Here is a 24,646-nt window from a genome sequence, read left to right on the forward strand (position 1 = left end):
CCTCCAGGTGATAAGTCTGTTATGGGGGGAGGGAAGGAGCATGGGGGGGCAGATCAGTGCCCTCCACAGTGATGAAGAGAGGGGGCAGGGGCAGGTGCTGCCCAGGGGGTGGGGACATAGGAGGGAGGTGCAGCTTCTGGGGGGGTTGCTCCTGCTTTCCCACTGCTTGTACCCTGGGAGGGGCAGTGTGTGCCCTGGATCTGTGCTGGGCAGGCTGGATCCAGTGCTGCACAGGGCTCTTCTCAGTGGGGGCTGAGTTCAGAGCAGGCACCAGTGGCACTGGGAAGGGGCTGCAGCCATCCCAGATTTCACCACCGCTCTTTTCCCAGCCCTGCGCTGCCAGGTGGAGCCCAGCTGCATGTCTTGCCTCCACCCACATGCTGTAGCCTTCTCCCAGCACCCACTTCAAGGCTCTTCTGGAGGGGCTGGCCTCAGAGTGGGCACTGGGCGGGAGCTGCAGCCACCCCAGATTTCACTGCAGCTCCACTCCCAGTGCTGCCACTGGCACCAGCCGCCTGGTGCAGCTGCAGCTCTTTGCAGCGCATGGGTGGAGGCAGAACATGGAGCTGGGTTGCACCTGGTTGTAATTGAATAGACACAATTTTATGATACAGTATCTTCACCTTAAATCCCTGTTTTGATTGTGAGGTATTATGTTTATCAGTGGTATGGAAACAGCTATGTGGGACAGGTGGAACTGTCCTGTCTGCCTTTCCAGGAGAAGTATGGGGAGTGGGGGCGTTGCAGCAGGAAGGGCAAGCCTACCAGTTGTAGGGTTTTTCTGGCTGTGCATGTCATATAAGGCAGTTCTGTTCGGTTGTGGCAGTGGCAACAGCAGCAGCAGAACTCTAATTGAGAACCACTGAAGTAAATTGAGACAACACAACTGGTTCTCAAAGGCAGTCGCACCAAATTAATGAAGTTATGGAGCAGTTCCCCAGGTCTAAAAAGGTTGAGAACCATTGTTCTAAGCCCTCAGACTCGAATATAAACCAACCTCTGACTGGAAGTAAACTTTCTCTTCAAGCAGGTTATTTCATGATTTCCCAGTTTCTTGCACCTTCCTCTGAACTAGATAAAACTGGCCCCTGATAGATACTGAACTAAGTAAACCACTGTTGTAATCTGATCTAACAGTTTTTATTTTGCTATTAGCTTTTCTGTAAATATGGATAGTCCATAAAAAGAAAACTAAAAATGTATGCCTGTAAAGCCTGTAAAAAAACAAAACACAAACACCACCCCCCCAGCCCCAAACCCCACTAAGGCAGTGGTTTCAACCTTTTTTCATTTGCAACCCCCTAAAAAATTTTGAATGGAGGTGTGGACTTCTTTGAATTTTAAGTGTGGGTATTCATGCTCTTTTTATCATAATCATCTTTTGCGGACCCCTTGGACATAATCTTCAGACACCCAAGGGTCTGCAGACCACAGGTTGAAAACCATTGTGCAGATGGGAGCTTGGTTGAAGACCCCTGGTCAAAAAGGCTAAGTATAGACGGTCAAAAAGTCTGAGGCTGGATTGATGCAGTCTTTTCAGGTTAGTCTCAACTGCATAGATTGAATCGATAAACAAGTGAACTGACATTCACTTTTGATTCCAGAAATGCGGCCAAATGCTTGCGGAGGCCGAGTTTCAAGTGAAGTGCCATTTTTTTTAACATTTGTAAGTAGCCAAAGTGTTGAAGGACAGACAGAGCAAGGCAGGGCCACCTACTGCCTGAGTGGGAGTTCAGCACCTTATGGGGGTCTTTCTCTCTGGGCTTTTTACTCTGTGGGAGCCTTTGAGCCTCCATAGTCCCCCTGCCTCATCCCACCCATGTACTGCTGCTGTGTCTAGTCTTCTGCCTGCAAGGTTGCTGGGTTGCAGGTAGGCAGACAGGAGTCCTTCTTTGGGCATCTGGTAGTAGGGTGGGGATAATGATGGTAATTCTGGGTGGTGACTGGGGGCAGCATGGTATGGGGCATGATCAGGGGTGAGTAGGGGACTCTTGGCATGGGGGCAGCAGTGTAAGGGTTGCCAACTCGATGTCGTTTTTTTTAACTGATAAACTGCAAAATTTTTACTAACGAACTTTATACTGTGGTTAGCATTAAAACCCCAAATTTGAAGCTAGCCTTTCCTCAGGGCCTGGGAGAAGAGTTGTATTTAAATTATGTAAAACATATGTCTGTAAAAATATATGTCAACAGAAAAAGCTTGGTTGTCAGAAAATGTTTGCAGATTGTTGGTAAAAAAAAAAAAAAAAAAAATTGTTTTGGGTTTTCTACCCTGAACCTTATGTTTATGGGTTTCAACATTTTTTGCTAATATACAAATGTTTAATTTTTTCTAGAACTTTGTTATTAAATTATGCACTTTGTGTAGGTTCAGTGTATTTTTTTTTAATTAGAGTGAACAATTGATGTGTGATTTGGTGTTATCTTGATGTGTTGGATTCAACTAGATAATTCAGATATCATTTGAAATTGACAGATGAGGTAATTGGTAAGTAACAGTATTTCATGTTGAATGAATAACACCATAAATTAATAGAATATAAAGACATGGGCACACAAAGTCTCACACAAAGGTAAGCAAGGGTATAAATTTACAGTACACCTTCTAGTCCACTGTAACTGCCCCTGTGCACAATCTTATTCTACAGTAAATGCTTTGCTTTAAGTTCACAGACTAGTTTACCTCATTGTGATTTCTTTGTGTGTCCGCCTCCTTAGAACTAGCTGTTTCCAAAATTTAGCCAGATTCATTTGGTCTCTGACTAGTGTTGCGTGTTTATTTCTTCTTGGGTCACACTTGCAACTCTCACCGTGATGTGTTGGGATTTTGTTTTGCATTTTTTCCTGTTTGTCTCAAGAATTCATATATTTTGAGTACTAACTTGACACCCCAGATCCCAAACCTTACACTTTTTAATTTTGGAATTCTTTTACTTGTAAGTATATATGCTTACAATTAAAAATATATATTGCCTGACTTTGTAGACCTGGGGCCTTTTCTGGTTTAGTTGCAAAGTAAAGGATACTAATAAGGATGTCTTTGGGACATAATTATGTAAATTTAAAGGAGTGATGTAGTTTAATTATGCCCTGTAGCTAGTGTAGATCCATATTAAATTCAGTCATGCCTCTGTGCATATCCCTCTGAAACTTTTCTTTTCTCAGGTCTTGAATTACTGATTTGCTTCTTTGTACACCCAAAGGTTACATAAGATAGCTGACTGTTGAAACAGAGTGTACTTTAAGCTACCAATTTTTACAACGTTATAGTTTAACAAAGTGGTTTCTTCATAAAGTAGCTCTCATTGCATTGATACAGAAAACGCACTAAAATATGCATCTAAAAAGTAGGTCAAGGAGACTAGAAGTTGAAATAAAATAACTTGATATCAAGGTATCACTTTTTCAGTGCTGTTTCTGTATAGTTTGTGCTGTGTTGTTTTTTATTATAGCTGTCTTAAATGAAAAAGTGCATTTTTTTTTAAACAGTCAGTTTCTATGTTCTAGTGTTGGCTAATAATTTCTTAGGGCTTACATTAGCAGACATTACAGTTACAGTAAAGATGTGATTTTTTTTCCCCCCCCCCTCTCTTTCATGTACCATTAAGTATCAAATTCCTTTAGAGCTTAAATGTTTTTCCTTTTTGGTTTTAGCCCAAACTTATGAGTATTTAGTGGGTGTGTGTGACAGGGCACTCAGCGTGCCTGTCAGTTTATGAGTAAAAGCTGGCCACAGGTGCTTCAGAGAGCAATTGATAGAGAAACATCTGACTAGGAGAGGGCTGGGCATGTTGGACATAAGCCCAAGGCCTGAACTGGTTAGGCAGTCTTAGTCTGGCAGATGATGGGGAAGGAGCTCCTGAGCAGGCTGCTGAGATGGTGCCTTTGGCTTGCACCAAGTAGGTCTGTTAGTATACAGCCTTAGGGCTGGGAGGTGTAGCTGTTATGCAACCTTAGGGCTGGTGAGCACCTGATGGTTCATGGAAGGGTAGGTAAGGAGGTCACAGCTGGCCCAGAAGGGAGAGAGGTTGGCCAGAGAGCCTGGAGATTTATAGCCCAGGAGTGGGGCAAGTGTCAGCAGGTGCCAGAACCCAGAGGTGGGCCGAAGACCAAGGAGGGCCACAGCTGGAGACTGGCGGGGTCAGGGCAGCCCAAGAGTCTCAACTGGCTTAGGGGTGGGCCCAGCATCCAGAGAGAGGGGCCAAAGAGTGTGAGTCGCTGCCAGAGACCAAAGGAGCCTGTAGACCAAGACAGGTAAGGATGGGCAGGGAGCCCATAGTCCATATTAGCAGGAATGAGTAACATCTGTGAGGCATGTGTGTGGTGTAAAGGGCAGTCAGAGTCACATAATTAGCCCTTAAGACAATGAGCATGGACACCTATGTTCATGAAAGGAGATCTGACTTGGGAAACCCTAGGGCAGCCTCTTTTTTCTGAAACTAACTTTTCACCAAGGCATGGCAGGTAAGGAGGAGAGAGAGCCTGAAGAGAGACGGACTGGACAAGGTCTGAGGCAGCATCATGGCCACCTCTGCCGTTGAACCCTGTTGCAATGTGTGTACATGAGAGAGAGAGAGAGAGAGAGAGTGGTTTTTTTTTTTGAGTTTTTAAAACTTTATAATAAAATATTGAGAGGTAAAAATGCAAAAGTGTGTGCCCCCCCCCGGGGCTGAGCATATATCATTTGTCAGTAACAAAACACACATATCTCCAGAAATTGAACTGCCCTTCCCCCAGTATCTTTCTTGGACTTGCGTATTTAGGACGACCTATCTGTCTTCAATGTAGTGCAACACAAACTGGTCTACATTTTGTTGTGGAAGGGTTGGAGGCCATCAGTCAATGTTCCCTCTAAGGTGCAGCAGTCCATGAGCATGCCGCTTCGGTCTGTTCCCAAATTCATCCCACCTCCCCCTTTCAGTGCGTGCTGCTTTGGTCCGCCCCACAGTATAACATTGTAATATTTGAGGACTTAATTTAGAAGATGCAGTAAGGGCCCCTTAATAAGGGGATGAGTCTTTGTGCAATGAATATAAAGATGATCCTTTACAGAGGCTGCAGGGAAGATGTTGGCTTTCCTAGAATGATAGAAAAAGCAACACTATATGTTCCATGGTAGAATCATGCCCACTTTAACCAAGCTACTGCCAAACTGGATGCAATTTAGCCAAGTTGGTGCGTTTCTCTGTACATGTCCATAAACTACAGGGAGACCAAGCACAGTGTTGTTCAACCAAAACAGCACTAAAGCAGGTAACTAACTGAAGCTCAATAGCTAGCTTATACAGAGAAGACGCGTTGTATCCCAGCGTGATAATAGCCTGCTGCCAGGTTACACTGTAAACTTCTACTTAACTTGCTATCTATCCACTCTTACTCCTAAGTCTCCTTAAGGATTGTTGCTTTCCAAATTTCTTCTGTTTACTGAATAGCTAGGTTTTGCCTTTACCTGCTACTTGGCCTCTCTTCTCTCACTACAAGGAAGCAGTGGCTCCAATACAGAGTCAGACCATATACTGAACACTTTATTGAGAAGCTATTGTGTTATTCCTTAGTAGGAATTTGCACACACTTCTCATATGCATATGCTCACAGTAAAGGACTCCACTTTATACAGGAGCTTGCCCAAAGGGGCTGGGGAGCAGAGCAGTTCCCTGGAGCTGATGTAGGAGAGGAGTGAGGAGCTTACTGCTGGCAAGTGTCCTGTGCCGGCCCTGGTGCCCCTGCTGTGCTCCACGCTCAAAGTTTACACAAAGCCGCAGCCAAGATCCTCTTCGGGCGGGTGGGCGGCATTAAAAAGTTACTGAGCAGCAAGTTTTTTTATTGTGTGCGAGTGCGCACACATGCAGCTTAGGAGGAACCTTGCTGTCAGTGGAGCTGGTCCCTGCAAGCTGGTTTCTGTGACTTTTTGGAATTGCCATCTTGGTGTAGTCCAGCAGGAAATTGGCCAGAGGTATCATGCTCCCTTCGGCCACTCGGTATGGAATAGAGAAAGTGTACTTGGTCTTGGAGAAGTCCTAGTCCAGCACATCAAAGAGCAGTAAGGACAGAAAAGAAAGGCAGCAGTCAGGGACGTCATGGAAAACGGTCTCTTCCAACACCTCATTGCAGAAAGGGCAGGCTGCAAATGCTACCAGGGTTAGGAGGTGGATGAAGGTACCTGTAGCCAGGGCCCTGTGCAGCAGTCACCACTGGAGCTTGCCAGTTCTCTTGGTGATAGGTAGGGGCTTATTCAAAGTGCAGTGTTACAGATTTCATGGAAATCGTGGAAGTGGACAAAGTCCAAAAAATCCACAGGAAAAAAGCTTACTAAAAATCAAGTGCTTGCTCCCCAGTGGGAGCCAGCCGTCCTCCTGGCTGCTGTGGTCTGTTGGGAGGGGGTGAGGCTGCCAGCACAAAGGCAAGATGACCGTTGCTCCCACCCCTTGCTGCTGATTGGCTGAGAGGGTGGCCTATTGTACCCACCCCATCCACCAATCAGCAGTTAGGGGTGGGACCATATGATGGACAACTTTCTCAGCTAATCAATGGTGGGTGGTGGGGGCCATGTGACTGACAGCCCTTTTAATGAACTAGTGGCGGGGGCTGGAGCCATCACCCTTTGGAAGCAGAGGAGTGATATAAAGCCATGTAATTCCTGTGGCTATCTACACACAGAGTACTCCTGAAGAACAAGTCCTGATATTGTAGGAAAATAAAAATAGGAAGATTATAATTTTTTTTAGCTGAGAGCTATAAGCTGGATACTAACTCATATTTAGTAACCAAAATGATTAAATTAACAAATCATTGCTTGAGAAAGATACCAAATGCTAATCCTCCATTGGAGACAATAAAAATTAGTGGAATAATGCTAGAGACTTCTAGAGTAAAGTTAATGGACATCAGATTCTGTTACATGCATCCATAGGTGTTTTTTTTTTTTTTTTTTTTTTCAGTGAACGTATTTATTCCTCAGCAACTCAAACCATACTGCAGTACTTATTTGTTACTTGTATTATTAAATGGCTCTTAACACTGGTACTTTAATTTCCTCAAATTTCTCTTTCCAGTCTTTCATTCTTGTCAGACTTTTGCTTTATTATCATTGCTGAAAGACTGTGTGCATGTGAAAAGAGCTTACTAGTTTATTAGCCCATTACAACAGTAGTGAGCTATTAAGTCAATGACATCTTTAAAAAAGTAATAGAAAGACTTTCTGTTAGAATGCTAACAAGTTAAAGTTTCTAAGTAGCTGAATATCAGTAACTTTGTAGTCTTTAGGGTGTTGTTTTGAAAGGTTTATAGTGTTGCAACTCTGTCCATGTAATCATTTATGAGAAAATGTCTACTTTACCTTCTTTTTCTGCTGGATATATTAGACCTTAGTTTCTGACAGAGCAGTAAATATTTTTCTCAAAATAAGTCAGTTTCCCAGCATGTTTTATTTTCTAACCTAAAATTTTTAAACAGAAAACAGATTATGCTTTCTGTTAGTCTGTTAATCTCAATATAATAATTATTTTTGAGAATATTAAAACCTAAAAAACCACATATTTTATCAACTTATTAACTGCATATTCAAATTTGCTTTAATCACGTTTTCAATTGCTGTTAATATCTTAACAAGGAAAGCAGAGTTCGCATATGATTTGGTTATATCTATTTCATAGACATAAAAACATATCACTGAAATATGCTGCATAAGAGATCTATATCAGGTAGGAAATCGTGGTTATATTTCATATACCACCATTCACAGGAAGAATGTACTGTATCGAAATGTGCAGTCTAGTGATACCACACAGAATGCTATGTAAAATCAGAAGGTATTTCTTTTATCGCAATTTATTTTACGTTCTGCAACGTGTCTCTGAAATATCTCTGAAATCATGAATAGAGACAGAGAGCTATTTTGTATAGTTATTTGTGTTATGCCCAATTTAATTTCAGAAATTGAATAGACTGATCTGGGAAAGCTAGATTATTATGATCCAGTCTGTTAAGTATTTCAACATTAGAGGAATAGAGATGTTTTGAAAAAAAAAAAGGGGTGTATCAGTGTCATATTTAAAATATGCAGTGAATAATTTGCTGGGAAAATAAATCTGGCCTGTCCATACACCAGACCCTGAAATTTTAAAATCCTTTTGTGACGTTTCCTATTTGCCATCGCTTTACAAACTCCATTCTTGCAGGAGGAAAAGAAGGACATTTTCCCCCTCTAACCCACCTTCTAGGAGAACCCAAGCCAATAGTCTTTCTACAGGAAAAAGAATCCACACTACACTTTCCTTTAATGGGGACAGGGGTTACAAGTTGCCATGTCTGTCATCTATATAATTACAGTCTGTAAACTCCATGATCATGAAACAGCTTGTTCTTCAGTATATCATGCTTATGGTGAAGTTTAAAAAGAGTTCTCAGGAGATTTGAAAATCCCCTTCAGTGTCTTTCAAAACTTATAAAGTAGCAATTTAAAGCCATTTCTGGTGTTAGGCCTCCTATTTTCATAAGTAGCTGCAGGATCTTTTTTGGAGGTTAGAGGCAGAGGTGTGAGTTGTACTAATAGTATAAAACAGTGGGGAAAGGACTTGGGAATTTGGATTACACAATAAATAAGAACATTGGGTTGCAAATACAAAGGTGATAGAATACTTGAGAAGAAGTTATTAGGATATGATAGAATTTGTGATCCTCAGACAGGAAAGGCAGGAGAACAAGGACACTGGACTTGAAAGGGAAATTTTAACCAACTTAAAGAAATAATAGGTAAGCTTCCATAAGCAGACAGATTGAAGGATAGAAGGGTCCAGAAGAGATGGCAGTTCCTAAATGACATAGTATTGGAGGCTGAACAGTAAGTTCTTCCAATATGGTGGCAAGATGATCACTGCAGGAGACTGACTTAGCTAAAAAAGGAATTTGTTTGCTAACTCAAAATCAATAGAGAAACATAGTCAATGGATAGAGGGTAAAGTAACTAAAGAAGCATACCAAGGAAGAGCAAGAACTTACAGACAAAATCAAGAAAGCAAACTGTGCCCTTCTCTTCTCGATGATCCAGTCCCATGCTGCCTTTGCCTGGGCAACTGGTCTTACTAGCCTAGGACTCTCGTATAGACTCCAGAGGGCTCCTCGATGACCTTCTGAGTATCCCCCAAACTCGTCTGCGATGACTTCGGATGGTTCTCCAGTGGAGGGGGTCCCCTTGGAGAATGCCTCCAGAGTTGTCACATGTCTTGGCAGGTGCCTACAGGGTTCCAACCTCCCCTACACGCTGGCCACACACCAACCTATGAGATGAGCTTCAGGACCTTTTGTGACTGGCTTCTTTTGATGTCTTCCCTGGTTCCCACGTGTCCTCCTCTGCAGACTGGTGCCTTGGGCTCTAGCCAGAGCTGGAGGGTCTGGTGACACTCTGCCTTCGGTGCTATCCCTCTCACACAACACCCTGTGCGTTCCATGACATGCTGCTGGTTGTCACTGTGTTCTCATGTGGTTTTCCGTTTCCAAATGGGGTCTCTAATTCCCTGAGCCTGGTATAGTGTGCTAGGTTACCCTGCTTTAGACAGGGAACAAAATATTTTCAAAAGAAAAGCATGAACTCTAAACGCTCACCACCAGAGAAGCCTCACGCCACAAGAACAACCCAATGTGAAAAAAAATAAAGGAATAACGACAAGAAACGTGAGAAGGAAGAGACAAAGAAGAAAAGCAAAGTAAAGAGGGGCAACCGTGGGAAGAGTCCTGTGCCCCTTTTGTCCCTAATGCCCCTAGGCCAGCGTGTCCCCTGGGCCGGGGCCCACGCCTTCACCCTGGCTGGGGTCTCTCTTATCCCCTCTGGGATCCTCCTCTTACCTAAGGTCACAGCACCTGCTGCCTCTGGCCAGAGCTCCCTCGCCGGATCTTCTCACTGCTACTGTCGGCTTCGCTGCCGGCCCCTTTGTCGGTCTTCCCCAGCATGGAGATCCTTTGTGGCTCCTGCTGCCGCCGCTGCTGCCGGCTTTGTTGCCAGCCCCTTTGATCTTCGCCAGTTTTCCCTGGCGCAGAGATCCTCTGTAGCTCTCGCTGCCACCACTGCTGCTGGCTGCAGCGGCTGGGTGAGCTTCACTCAGTGGTTCCTCACCACTACTCCAACACTCAGCGTGCCCCCGCCTGTGCTCATGGGGCCATTTTTTTTCTTTGCCAGGTGATGTCTCTTTGTGATGTCACCCGGCTTCAGCTGGAGATAGGCGCTGCTGATAAATCACTTGGGCGGTTTTCTCTGGTGTGCCTCCTCGCTTCTCTGGACCCTGCAACAGATGGGGTTTTTTCTTCTTTTACTTTTAACTGCGGTCTGCCTCTGGACGAGGCTTCCCCCTTGGTCAACCCTGTGTTCCTGGGATACAAATGCAAAAACTGTGGTACAACTGTGAAGATATGCTAGGCAACAAGATTGGGTTTTATAATAGACAGAAAAGTAGGACAAAGAAAACAGTGGATTGGTTGCTCAATGGTGAGGGCTAACTGTTAAGTGAAGTCACACAGAAGGCAGAGCTGGTCAATTACTATTTTGCTTAAGTGTTCACTCCCTGTCCCCTTTCCCCTCTCTGCCAAATAAAACAAATCTACAACCAGGAAGTCAGCAAAATCAATATAGACAAAGGAGAAGAGTAACTGGTTGGGTGAATGAAGGGAGCACAGGACACCTATTTGGACTTTAGTTATTAAACTGTAGGAATGTGGGATTGATAGAATTGTGAAAAGCCTGGACAGTAATCGCCCTTTACTCAATGCTGGTTAGGCCTCAGCTGGAATACCACATGTAGCTGTCTTCATATTTTCAGAAGGATGTGGAAAATCTGGAGAGGATCCAGAAATGAGTGACAAAGATGATAAAGGAGTTGGAATACAGGCTGTAGGAGGAGAATATAAGGCAACAGTGTATGTTTTGCTTGGAGAAAAAGATATTATGGGGGAGCATGGTGGCAGGTTTTCAAATAGTCAAAAAATATGCAGAGGAAGTGTCTGTGGGCTAGGCAGCAGGGGTACACAAGCAATGGCTGGCCAGGCAGCTTGCAGGGTTATTGAGGGCTATGTTCACAGCCCTTGCCCACTTGCTGCTGAGGGCTTAGGGCCACAGATTTTGCTACAGGCCATGCCCACTGCTGACTGTGCTCCCAAATCTGGCAGCCTGCTATTAGCTCTGCAGTTCAGATGGAGTGGCTTCATGGGCTAAATGCAGCCTGCAGACCATATGTTTAACATCCCTGGATTAGATAAACCCTTCCAACACTATGATACTATTGGCACTGGATTTATGACCCAGATACCTTCTTCTGTGTGGATCCAAATCCTCAGGCCAATCACGACTTCCCCATTCAATAATAGAAAAAACTATATTGATACACAGTTGATAGCAAATAAGAATAATGCAGGCAAGGCAAACAAAATAATCCCCACAACTCTATATCTACCAGTCATAGAGCTGTCACAGGGGGAAGGTATGTCTGGCCAGAATGCGAGCTTCACCCTGTGGTTCTCTCTTGAATGTCAGATATCAGCAGCCTGGAGATTGAGAGCTGATGCCCCCCCTGCCCCCAGTGGGGTGGGTGAAATGATCTGGTGGTGTTCCCTCTGTCCATGGTGGCCTTGATTTCCTCCCTCAGGGACCCTTTGCTGCTCTGAAATCTCTCCTTTTTGTATTCTTTCTCCTCCTCTGACTCTTCATTCCCAGGCACCATTCATTGGTTTCCCTGTAGTCGTCATACTGTCTACATTATATTCTGACAGCATATTTCTTTGTTTCCCAGATCTGTCACATGCACACACATTAATTTGGGCTGGATAGAATGGCCTGGTGGGCCAGATCTGTCCTGCAGGCCAATTTCACCCACCCCTCTTCTAATGTGATATCTACTTTACCTACAAGGCAGTTCCTAAAAGCAAATCTCTAAATATTGTTTTCTAGCCTTCAGATACCATTAACAAAGTAGAAAAATAGGGTATTTTTATTCATTCTCCAGGGGTGGGCGGATCAGAGCTTAAATTAGAGCAGGTCTCAGAGCTACTCTAATTAAAACGCCAAAGCGTCTCATGTATCAGTGTCCATGTCCTTCAAAATGGCAGTGGGGGGCACATGAACTAAAGATTGTTTGATGAGCTTTCGTTCAAGCACCCTTGTTGCCATTTTGAAGCAGGGGGATATTGTTACACGAGACGTGGGAGGTTGCTGGAGTGCAGTAATTGTCATGTTCCAACAGACTTGATTAATCAAGTCTTCTCTGATGCACTGTAATTACAAGCAGCCCCAGTCCCTGGTCCCAGGCCTTGGCTTCCAGCCCCAGCCTCTGGCCCCCAGCCCTCTTCAGTAAGTGTCCCACACTGGATCAAGGTGGTGCGCTCATGGACCGCTGCTCCTTAGAGGGAACATTGCATGTATCCCAAGGTACTTCCCTTTTGTGACATGCAGTCACAACTTGTAAAAGGATAAGAATTGCTAATCATGCAAAGAAGATGAGAACTGCTGTGTTACTTCATTTCAACCAGTCTCTCTTTACAAAGAGTAATATGCCTCGCTGTCCCCAGCCGCGCCGGGTCATGTCTGCAGGGCTCTGGAGGACTCTCGGGGGAGGGAAGCAGGGTGGCCCACGCACAGATCTGGGGGCGCAGGTCCCCCCTACCTTGGCAGTGTGCGTGGCAGTGGGGAGCTGGCCCTCCCTCGAACGAGCCACCCACAGCCCTGTCCTGCTTCCTGCTGGGGCCCTGCAGCCAAACATTGTGGCTCTGGGTCCCAGGCCCCACCCAGCTGGGCAGCAGCCCCAGCCCTGCCCCGCTTCCTCTCTACAGGGGCCTCAATTTCCCTCTTTTCTTGCCTCCCACTTACCTCGTGGAGCTGCTCTGCAGGCTGCCTGGGGCCACGTGCATGTCCGTGCATGTGGCGCCCCCTGGCTGACTGCCTTCCTCCCACTTCCTCCCAGCTCCTTGCAGATTGTAACAAGGTTATTACAGAACATTGCATGACTTTAAGTGACTATGCTTCCTAATAAACCAGCTTCATAACGAAACATTAACCAGAGTGATGTTAAGTGAGAAGTACCTGTAACTACGTCAAGAAAAATTTTTATTGGCTTTTTCATGACCATAGTTTTCCCAAATGAAACTTTTTATTCTTTAGGAGGAAAGGAAGTAACATATTCTTTTTTGATTAGAAACCATTTGAATTATGTTTTCCTATGTATGCAGGTGGTGGCTTAGCAGTTGTGAGCCCTAGTGCAGTGATGATGATTGTGAAGAAATCGCCCCTCTGTCTGTCCTTTCCTGGGGTCATTCTAGCTGCACACCTCTCTCTTTTTTTCACTTGCTTTCTTTTTTGGTTCAGGCTGATCACCTAGGTGACTGGGTCAAGTAAATTCATGAGGGGAGACTCTCTCTTCCTCTGGCAGGCATTTTGAAAAGCCAGAAGCAAAGTGCCTCCAGGCTGTGGCCTGGATTAATTTCTGCAAGTAAAAATGTGGAAATTAGCTAGGAGTTAGGATTTATGTCTAGGCAGATGAGTTTTTAAAGTGCTAGTATGTTGAAGACTGTGTAAGACTCTGATTATGTTTGTTCAAAGTGTATTCTGACTTCCTTGTCCTACCGCTCTCTCTTCCCCTGATCAATAGAGGTATAAGGTTACAGTGTGCCTGGCTGTTTCACTGTAGGGGTGAGAGGCAAGCCTTTTGCTCCCAGCCCAGCCACAGAGCTTGCCTGTTTATGTTCCCTTAGTCATACTTGAGGTTATCTGGGGATTCTTTGGGCTGAACAGGCACCCAGAAATATTACCAGCGGGCAAAGCACCCACAAGGCTTGCAGGGTCTGTGTATGCACAGAACCTGAACAGAGAGCAGTGCCGAGGTGGTAGCTGCGTCACCCCCAGGGTGTTCTGCAGAAAGTGGGACAGCTGGTGGTAGGCACCTGGTTGGATACTCCTAAAGCGAGGTTTTTGGGCCTGGCACAGTGAGGCGGATGGGTCTGCATAGCAGTGCTCCCTACTGTGCAGCCACAATGGTCTCACCTAGTAATTGGGTTTGCATGCAGGATAGGGAAGGGCTTTGGACTGTGTGCTGAGTGACTATGCAGAGGGGAGCTGGGTTGGGGGACCATGCTGCCTGCACAGGGAGGAGAGAGCCAGGCTACTTGTGCTCCCTACATGGCGGGAGGAGCTGGGCAGCTTGAGCAGCCAGATGACAGCTGGTTTGCCTGTGTTGCCCATGTGGCAAAAGAGGGGCTGATTTGCCTTTGCCAAGAGGCTACTCTACCTCTGAAACAGAGGGGAACCAGGCTGTCCATGCTGCTTGTGTGGTGAGGGAGATCTGGGCTTGCTTGTACTACCCATGCAGTTGGGCTGTCTGCATAGCTTGGGAGGAGGGCTTTTGATGGGTTGGGTGGGTGAGGGGGTGACATCTATGGGGTGTGTGGTCCAGAGGGATACAGCATGTGGGGTGTGTGGTCCTCTGCTTTCCAGAAGTTGGACAGCCCCAGCCTAACTTTTGTCTATCTTAGAGTAAAGAAGAGTTTTAAGGAGAAAAGTGAAGGAGGATAGTAAGATGGTTTTGTGGATGTTTAAAAGGGAACTCCTTTTCAGTGAAAAGGTAAACCTAGAGGAATTCATAGTATCAAAACCATTCTGACCTGTTGTGGTCTTTCTTAGTTCTTTGCAACAGTAACATTTCTGTATTAGTTCTCTGTAGTCAGAAATGGAGTGAAAACTAAGATGTCTTGAATGTAAAAAGCGTTGAGAAACACAGGTTTAGTCTGTTTCCCCCACCAGTTTATTCACCTTGATTTGTTTTTCAGTTTTAAATGTTATAAAGGATCGGTGTTCATTTTCTTCCCTAGGAAGACTTTGCACAGTCTAATGCATCTTGCCATTAGTTTATATCTACTTTCTTGAATGCTAAAAAGCGAAATTAAGTCATAGGGGCAGCTACCTCTTAAGAAATCTCATCATTTTAAATCAGCTAATTTATACCACTGAGCTGTGTTGCAGATTTGTTCCAGCTTCCAGTGTAAAAACCCATTTAGGGGGAAGGTGGTGGTTGCAAACTTTCATAAACAAACACAAAATTAGCTATTTTTTAAGGATAAATAAATTGGCCAATTTGTTGATTCAGCCAGGCCCCCTGCTCACAGAATGGCTTTGCTATTTCCACTTGATGGCTTTGCAGTTTGGACTAGGATTGTTCAGGCACAATAAACTTCTTATGATGAATTCCAGAATTGCTGAATAAAAACAAATTTAGAGGTATATTATTTATCAGCCTACATTAAATTGTCTCATAGCCACAAAATGGACTATAAATGAGCTATACATGTTAAAAGTGATATATTAGATTGATATAAACAATTTTTAGCAACTTTACTAAAAAGAGTGTCTTGAAGACTTTAAGTGTTCTTAACTATTTTGGTGTGACAGAGCACCCTTTTTTGTGTCTGTCACTTTAAAGGCTGAAGCAGGGAGCTTCCAGGTGTCTGATGAGGGTGGCCATTTTAGGGTCCAGCTCTGAGATAGTAGAGAACAGTTTGAGACCAGCCAGCAGGGAAAAAACATCTCCCTGCTGAGTTTTGGTTCCATGAACAACTTGGAGGTAAGGGTGAGGCTATGGGGATGGAGGAAGCCTCATTGATCCTGGACATAACCTGAAACTGTACCCTGCCAGGATACGGGAGGCCTAGTGGAACTGCTGGTGGCATCGCAGCCCCGCTTAAATACCAGGACCGATCGCCTCCCTAGTGGAAGGCAGGTTGGGGCACCTAAACCCAGTCTTCACCTTTGGGTGGGTTACTAGGAGGATTAAGGGGGGCCAGGCATGCAGAATAGTGAGGGGCCAGGCACACTGAGTTAGTAGCATCCGATTCCAAGGGGTGTAAGATGCCGGGCCTTTAGGAAAGGGTAGAGTGAAGTTCAGGCATGCTTAAGGGACAGAAGCACCTGAACCTGTTGGGGTGGAAGACTTCAGGCCCCACTGTAAGGGGCAGGGGTGTGATCTGAGAGAGGGATATAGCAGTCTGGTGAGGGGCCAAGGGTTAAGTAAGCCCATAGTTGAGCAATCACTCAGTTCCATTCGGGTGACGGTCATGGTAGAGTCCCAAAAAACCATGCCAGGGCTGACTGAGGGGTGGAGAGCAAAGCCCAAGGTTCTCTTTGAGTAGAGCGGTGTGAATGTGGCCTGGATAGGAGGTATACAACAGACAGGGTGAGAGCCAGTGGAGTGCAAGAGGCCATGGTAAGAGGAGGCTGGTGTGTGTATGACCCTGAAGGGAGCAGTATGATAAAAATCTAACTGTGTGGCTGGTTTGGCCCAGCTTTGAGATGGAGTATTTTCACATGGTGTGAGATCTGCGAGGCACGGGACATGTGTAGGGATGGTAGGAGCATGTATACGTTGCCCATGGACATTTGGAAGCTGCCCTTGTCGCATTTACTATATATAACATTTTATGCACTGGTTGCTATTTTAAAAAGTCTGGTATTTCCATTTTTAATTTACCCTGCCCTAGTACTGCTTAAATAATTAGGTTTTTGTGATGCTTTTCATGATAAACTTACAACTAGACTTTTCAAAACTAGTACTGGTAATTATAGGATTTATTTTTTGAGAGTTCTGTGATTAAGTGGAGCAGATACAAGTACCTCTTTACAAAATGGACTGGATAGCTGGATGCACCATATAAAGGCAAAATTCTGCTGTGTGCTAAGTTCAGCAAAGTTATCCAACTTCACACTAGCGAAGTGTAGAATTTGTGTATGCATGTGCCATTGCTGGGATAGGCTGTGCTTAGATTCATAGATGTTAGGGTTGGAAGAGACCTCAGTAGGTCATTGAGTCTGACCCCCTGCACTGGGCAGGAAAGAGCTCTGGGCAGGAGTGCAACATCACCACCTTCCCCCTAAATGGGTTGCTACAGTGGAAGCTGGAACAAAACTGCAACACAGCTCAGTGGTATAAATTAGCTGATTTAAAATGGTAAGGTTTCTTAAGAGGTGTGTGCCCTCTTTGACTTAATGCTGTTTTTTAGAAAGTAGAAAGGTGCTTGTCCAGTGTCCTCTTGAAGACTCCCAGGGTAGGGGAGATCACCACCTCCCTTGGAAGCCCATTCCAGATTCTGGCAACACTTACTGTGAAGAAGTTCTTTCTAATGTCCAACCAAAATCTGCGCTCCGTCAATTTGTGGCCATTGTTCCTAGTTACTCCAGGGGGTGCCCTAGTTAATTGAGCATCTCCTATTCCCTGCTGCTCCCCCTGATTTTATAAGCAGCCACAAGATCACGTCTGAGCCTTCTCTTGTGAAGGCTGAAGAGATCTAGGTCCCTTGGTCTCTCCTTGTAGGGCCTTTACTGCAGGCCTCTGCCCATATGAATGGCCCTCATCTGAACCCTCTCAAGATTCTCCACATCCCTCTTGAAGTGCGGTGCCCAGAACTGGATGCAGTAGTCCAATTGCGTCCTGACCACTGCTGCATAGAGAGGAAGCATCACCTCCCTGGACCTGCTAATGCATGATCACTTTGTCACATTGACAACTTATGTTCATCTTGGAGTCAACTACGACTCCAAGATCCCTTTTTGCTGCTGTGCTTCTGAGAAGGTCATCCCCCAGCCTGTAAGTGTGTTGGTGGTTCTTTTTGCCCAGGTGCAGCACTCTACACTCATCTTTGTTGTACTGTGTCCTATTTTGTTCTGGCTATTTTTCCAGCCTGTCCAGATCTGCTTGGATCCATTCCGTACCCTCATGTGTGTTAACTTTGCCCCATAATTTGGCATCATCTGCAAACTTGGACAGGGTTCTCTCCATGCCCTCATCCAAGTCACTGATGAAGACATGGAACAGCACCCGTCTAAGGACCAAGCCTTGCGGGACTCCACTGCCAACATCTTTCCAGGTCAATATCAACCCATTCACCACCACCACTCTCTGGGTGTAACTCCCTAAGCCAACTTGCCACCCCCCTGACCTTGTAATCATCTACATCACAGCCTGTCAGTTTATTTATGAGAACAGAATGAGGTACCTTATCGAAGGCCTTCTTAAAGTCTAGGTAGATGACATCTACCTTGACTCCTGTGTCTAAGCATCCTGATCCTGTGATCAGGTCATAAAAAGAAACAAGGTTAGTCAGGCAGGATATACCTGCAGTGAGCTTGTGCTGATTTCCTCTCAGCATTATTTCTCCTGCTGGGCTCCCACAAATGTGATTCTTAATGATTTTTTCCAGATTTTTCCCAAGGATAGAGGTGAGACTAACTGGCTATAGTTTCCTGGTTCCTCCCTCCTCCCCTTCTGGAGTGACCACAATGGCCCATTTCCAGTCCTCTGGGACCTGACCAGAGCACCACGAGTGCTCGAACAGCCATGCCAGCAGTTCTGCTATGACACTGGCCAGTTCTTTCAGCACCCTTGGATGAAGTTCATCCGGGCCCGCTGATTTTGAACACATCCAGCCCCTCCAAGTGCCCCTTCACTAACAGTTGGTGGGCTGGTGTCCCTTCTGTGCGTCTCAGTGATCCAGTTGGGAGATTTGTCTTGGTCTGTGTCTAGGAATACAGATGCAAAGAACTCATTGAAGAGCTCAGCTTTGTCTCCTCTCTGTGTCACCAATTGTCCTAGTTTGTCCTGTAGGGATCCCATACCATCCTGTGCCTTCCTTTTGTTTTGTCCTTAATTTTTGTCACCAGGCTAAGTTCTAATCCTGCTTGGCCTTCCTAACTGATTCCCTGCAAGTGCAAGCCAGGGAGGAATACTCCTCCTTGCTAGCTACCCCCTGTTTCCACAGCCTGTATCCCTCTTTCTTTGAACTTAGGCTTTCCTGGACTTCCCTGTCCAGCCAAGAGGGTGTAGCAGGGCACTAGGGCGCCTGCTACTGAATAGTAGTAAGTGGGCTTAGCTGCCACTCACCAGGGCAGCAGGTGGGAGTTGCTATGGCAACTGATTGGGTCAGCTGACCGCCAGGGGGCAGGGCCTGGCCTTTATAAACAGAGAAGGCTAAGGCCAGAGTCGGTTCCCCTGCTGGCAGCCTAAGAGGAAGAGAGAGCTCTGGGGGAGCAAGCAGAGCAGAACATAGCAAAGAAGCCTGATGGCTAGAGAGTGTCTGCTTGACAGTTCTGGATGGAGGAAACGCTGAGAAGGATATATGTAAAAGGGAGCCAGGTTGGCTTGGAAGTTGAGTTTGGCTTGGAAGTTGTGTTGTAACCCAGGAGGGGGAGATTTTGGTTTTGGTTATTGTTACTACCGGAGGACCGGGTGAGGCTGTAGGGGTGGAGGAGGTCTCATGGGAGCTCCCCAATAGTGGGGGGGTTCCTAGCGCTGCAGGGGGCGCTGCGTTTTGGGGGTGTCCTGACCCCAGCCCAGTGTGGGCAGCTTCAGGAAGAACTTGGTGCGTAGGCAGAAGCCCCATTGGGGCATAGGCCTGAAGAGGCGGGTCTGGGGGCCAGGTAAGGCTAAGGCCGCCTGAGCCCCGATTGCACGAGAAACGCGAGGCATAGGCCCCGGTGCGGGCGGGGAAGCGCGAGGCACAGGCCCCAGGAGAGGGCAAGCATATGGAGGAGCCACAGGAGGGGGCGAACTTACTGACAGACAGAGGCCCCGGGAGGGGGTGAGCGGATTGAGCAGGCCCCGGTGCGGGCGACGATAGAGAGGCAAGGCCCCAGTGCGGGCTACGAGAGCCCGGGAGACAGGCCCCGGTGTGGCGAGGGCTGTGAGAGAGGCGAAGGGGGGCGCCTGTGAGGGCGCTGGTGGGCAATTGGACTGAGCCCCAGTATAGCAAGGTAGGCACCGTGTCAAAGCAGATATATAAGGCAGCCTCCCCTGAACACTTAAAACGGCAAAGATGTGGCGGGCGAGATTGGTGAGGGTGCATTGGACACCGGCTTAACACAGTAGCCGGGGGTGGGGGCTAGGGGAGTTCACGGCACCCCTAGGTCATCCCTGCCACAGAGGGCTTCTTGGCTCCTTTGCCCCCTTTTATCCAGAACAGGATTTTCTCCTTCTGCACCTGTCGGATTTCTCCCTTGAGGAACAACCACCCTTCCTGGACCCCTGTTTCACCAATGCTCTTGAGCTTTAACTCCTCGCTAACTAATCTCCTGAGCGCACTGAAGTCAGCCTTTCTGAAGTCCAGCACTTCAGCCCTTCTGCTTAGTTTACCTATCCTTTGCCAGATTGTGAATTGAGTCAATTGATGGTCACTATTCCCTAGGTTATCTTGTACCTGCAGATACCCTGCCAGGGCATCCCCTGTAGCTAACATCAAGTCCAGCAAGGCATTTTCCCTAGTGGGATTATATACCTTCTGCATTAGGTGGAGGTCCTGTATGCAGGTTAAGAACCTATGTGTGGGTTAGATTTGGCTGACTGCTCCTTCCATCATGTCAGGGTAGTTTAGGTCACCCATGACCACCATATCTCTTGACCATATGGCCTCTGGGAGCTGTATGGAGAATTCCAGGTCTAGCTCATCCTCCTGGTGTGGTGGTCTATATTAGACCCCCACTGCCAAGTCCCTTTCTCCCCAACCCCCTTGTATCCTGACCCACAGTACCTTGGTTTGGCCCTCTTCTGATCCCATTTTGATTGTAGAGGATGTACATTGTTGCTTAACAGAGAGAGCAATGCACCTCCCCCCCCCGCTTTTTTGCCCTACTCTATCCCATCTATACAACCTGTAATTTTTAATGCCTGCTGCCCAATAATGAGTAGGGGCCCACCAGGTTTCAGTTAGTTCAACCAGGTTGAAGTTGTTGCTTGCAAGCAGGAGTGTAAGTTCCTTCTGCGTGTTCCTCATGCTCCTAGCATTAGTGTAGAGACATTTAAGCCCCCGGAGGGGTGCCCTTGGTTCTCCCCTGTCTTGATGTCTGTCAGCCCCTTAGTGCTTACCTGGGCTGATCCAGTGCATTGCTGATCCTAGGTTCTCCTTATCCTCTGCTTCCCTGTCCCCTGATGAACATAGTTGAAAGCCGTTTGGAGGATATCAGCCAACCAGTAAGAGAACAGACTCTTACCTTTAGAAGAGAGATGAAGACCATCTCATCCCAGGATGCCTTTCTCATGAAAGTGCGGATTGTGGTTGTAGAAGCCAAAACCTGCGTGGTGGCATCAACTCTGGAACTGCAGGAGTTGTTAGATTATATAAGATATTTTCAGTATACCTTACGATTCCAGATTTGCATGTACTGTTTATTATTTTTACTGTCATAATGTCTAGGAATGCCAAATCATGAACCAGGATCCTGTTGTATTACAACTGTACAAATGGAACTAAAAAGACAAATCCTGCCTCAGAGAGCTTACTACTATATTTACTTGAATAGAAGATGACCCCCCCCAATCATTAGATTCTTTATATGGAAAATTTATAAATTTGTTATAATCTTCCAGATATAGAATCTGATTAATAGAAGTTTGCCTTAAATTTGTCCCCTTTCCACTGCTACAGCAGGGAAAAGTATCGGGGGGAGGGGGCAGGTAGTCCTTTTCTCTCTGCTTTTCCCCAATTTTTTTCCCTTCCCCCTCTCCTTACTGTCAGGCCCTGCTGTCCCTGAGGACATGGAAGTGAGGAACAAATTGGAAAACACTAACCTTGACATTAAACTTGTCAATAACAATTTGTATATAGTACCCATGCGCTTAATTTATCCAGATTGGATGTATGTTAACTATTTATAAAACTGCTGTAAGTTTTAGTACAGGTATTCCATAAACACACTTTTGAGCAGCAGTTTGGCACCTACTTACATGTAGTACAAACCATGCATGTTATTAGTCTAAGGCCAAAAAAGTTTGTGGTTTACCACATAGTTCATTAGGCTTGAGCCCCACAAGAGTCATCAGGATTTTAAGCCATGGTGACCCCACCCTCCCCACAAAGGATCCATGTACTAATTAGTTCCACTTATGACTGGAACTCGGTGTTCTTGTCAGAAATCCTGCTCCAAAAATTTATGTGCAGATGAGGCACAGAGCAACTAGGTCTAGCTTCACCTCATGGAGGGTGGGGCCACACTAATCATATGTGCCAGGCTGAGAGAGGAGGTGATGAAGGGATTCTGGGTGAACAATAATCAATGTCATGGCTCCCCATGACTTTAAAAGGAGTCAGTGGTGAGGGGGACTGTGCTTAATGGGCAGTAACCTGTATCTTATTCATATAGGCTACACTAACCCATTCTTGTGGTACGTTCCCATCAGCATGTTTGCTCAATATGGGCCATGTGTTCTATTGTCATGTTCAATGTTGTTTGCATTTGATCATTTTCATAGTTGGTTTCTATTGCTGAGCACATGCTGCTTTTGGCAGGAGTTTAATGCTAGATAATATATTTAGTGAGATTTTCTTATATGTGATAGTAAGACGAGGGGCTTTTTTCCCCATGTTAATTGGGGGGATGGGGGGCAGACCTTGTCTTATATTCAGGTAAATATGATATCTAAGGCTCTTCATAAGCATAACTGTAAAGGAGAGAGGAGAGTTGCTGCTGGCTAGTACATATCAGCTGTTTTGAGAAATCTTTTACATTTGCATGCTCCTGTATGCAATATAAGTCAGCCAAGTTGCCTTAACTTTAACCCTAAATAAAGTGGGGTTAAAGTTGCAAGTCGGTGAAGCAGCAAATCAGTCAGGAAATTGGAACCTACGAACTGTTGTTGGAGGTTGTGCGATGAAGGAAGCTGTAATGATTTGGAAACGTCAAGAGGAGACCAGACATCCTTGCCAACACCATAATGCAGAGTGCAGCAGTGGGGGAAGAGAAAAACAAGTAGATCCAAGAAAAACTGGGAAACCAATACTGAGGACTGAATGGGGCTTCAACTGACAGAATGTACAAAGCTAGCCAAACAGAGTGGAGGAGGGTTGTTACAGCATCTAAGATGCCCCATTGGTCACAGCAGCCTTGGACTGACTTGAAAGTTACAACTTTTGTAATTTGCTAGAAGTATGATTGTTATGTCTGTCCATACTCCAAATGAAGATGAAGAGAACAGATGGCTTTAGATAGTCACAAGGAGGATTCAAGAAAACTGAGACCTGCATCTAGCTAGCCTGTCCCAAGGCCAGTTTATTATGGCACATCTGTTGTTTCTATTTACTGCAAGACCTGCTTCTCAATCTAAAATAATGAGTTTGGTAATAAAAGTAATTTCTGTGGGCATTAAAGGAAGTGATGTGAAAAGTATAGCTCAAGATTTTTACTATACAAAGCTGTTAAGGGGATATTAATTTTCTGTCAAACTAAGCAATGCAGTGTGAATGAAGCATTAAAGATTCACTTCTGACTTGCAAGAGCCCATTAGGTATTTGAATGCGCAGCAATAGTCTATTTCAAGAAAGTGAAATCCTATGCATAGAATGTTGCATGGTTCCTTGGGAAAATAAAAAAATCCCACAAAACTAGCACATGGTTATGTAATTAAAGGCTTATCTTTATATACTCCCCAAGGGAAGACAATTAAGGTAACAGGAGCAACCAACTACCTATTTTTTTGAAAAAATGTTAAAATGTTCAGCTGTTACAGGCAGCTGAAAATAGACAGCTACATCATTATGAATCGTATTTCAGCTAATGAACCTTTTGCATTGCAGCTACTAATCAAATTGTTGTATTAGACAGCAGTAGAACAAGGCTGTTATCTAGTTTAGATAGGATGGTCCATTATGTTCGTTGTGCTTGAGGACCCCTCTACATATTATGTGTGTCATACAATTACCATGTTAATTGTGCAATTAAATTAGACCAGCTGCAAGGACAAATTAACTGCCATGCTATAAAAAGGTCCAACCAGCTATAAAGTTATTGCTGGAAAATATGTAATAACTATATAGTTGGTTGCTATCCAGCATTAATTTGCAGGGCCTGCCCCTGGGGTTGGGAGTCCATCAGCTGAGGGGGCTCTCAGCTCTGGAACTGTGGATGCAGGGTTCTTGGCCAGGGATGGGCAATTATTTGGGCGGAGGGCACAGTTTTGCATAGGCCGCAGTTTTTGCTTCCTGTTCAGTCAACAGCAAGCAATGTGAAACAAAAACAGCAGCATATTTAAAATGCGGTTTTTGCGTCCCAGCCACCAGGAAGCAGTGGGGCCAACAGACCTATCCACCAATCAGCAGTGGGTGGTTGCACGGGGGGGAACTCCAAGGTGAAAGGCCCCACCATGCTGTCAGCTGGGCCTGCAATTTAAACCAGGCCCTAGATATAATGTATAATTCCACAGTCATGCCTCCTGTCATGCACATATGGCATGGCAGGAAGTGTGATTGTGTGGATTGCATATTAGATCCCATTATGCTTTTACCTGCACATGTACAGGGGGCCCTGAGGAGTAGGAGGAGTAGTCAGCAGCAGCTCAGCCTGACCAAGCTTCTACCTTCCTTCGAAGAAGGGTAGGACTCCTGTCTCATGCTCAGCACCTGAGCAACATAAGTTGAGCTTAGGAAAATGCAAGAAACTAAGGATTGGAGCAAAACTCTTTTTATAAAGTGAATCAGAGAAGGACCAGCTGATCTTAAGTTTATAGTTGTTGCAATTTGCTAAGAAAGAAATTGCTGTTCTCAAACACATGCAGAGGAATATCAAGTATAGGAGTGCCAATATAGATGGCATCAGTGAAATAGTTACTAGAATACTGTATCAATTTATTTAAAAAAAAAAAAA

General features: G+C 45.4%; 1 protein-coding gene across 1 annotated transcript in view; it reads left to right on the forward strand.

Annotated features, from left to right (window-relative positions):
* Positions 1 to 24,646, forward strand: part of PRIM2 (primase (DNA) subunit 2) — a gene marked incomplete at its 5' end in the record, with an annotated part of 238,709 nt that overhangs the window by 161,060 nt on the left and 53,003 nt on the right. The window lies entirely within an intron of this gene.

Source organism: Crocodylus porosus, unplaced genomic scaffold (genome assembly GCF_001723895.1).
Source record: "Crocodylus porosus isolate Cpor-Errol unplaced genomic scaffold, CroPor_comp1, whole genome shotgun sequence".
Classification (NCBI taxonomy): Eukaryota; Metazoa; Chordata; order Crocodylia; family Crocodylidae; genus Crocodylus; species Crocodylus porosus.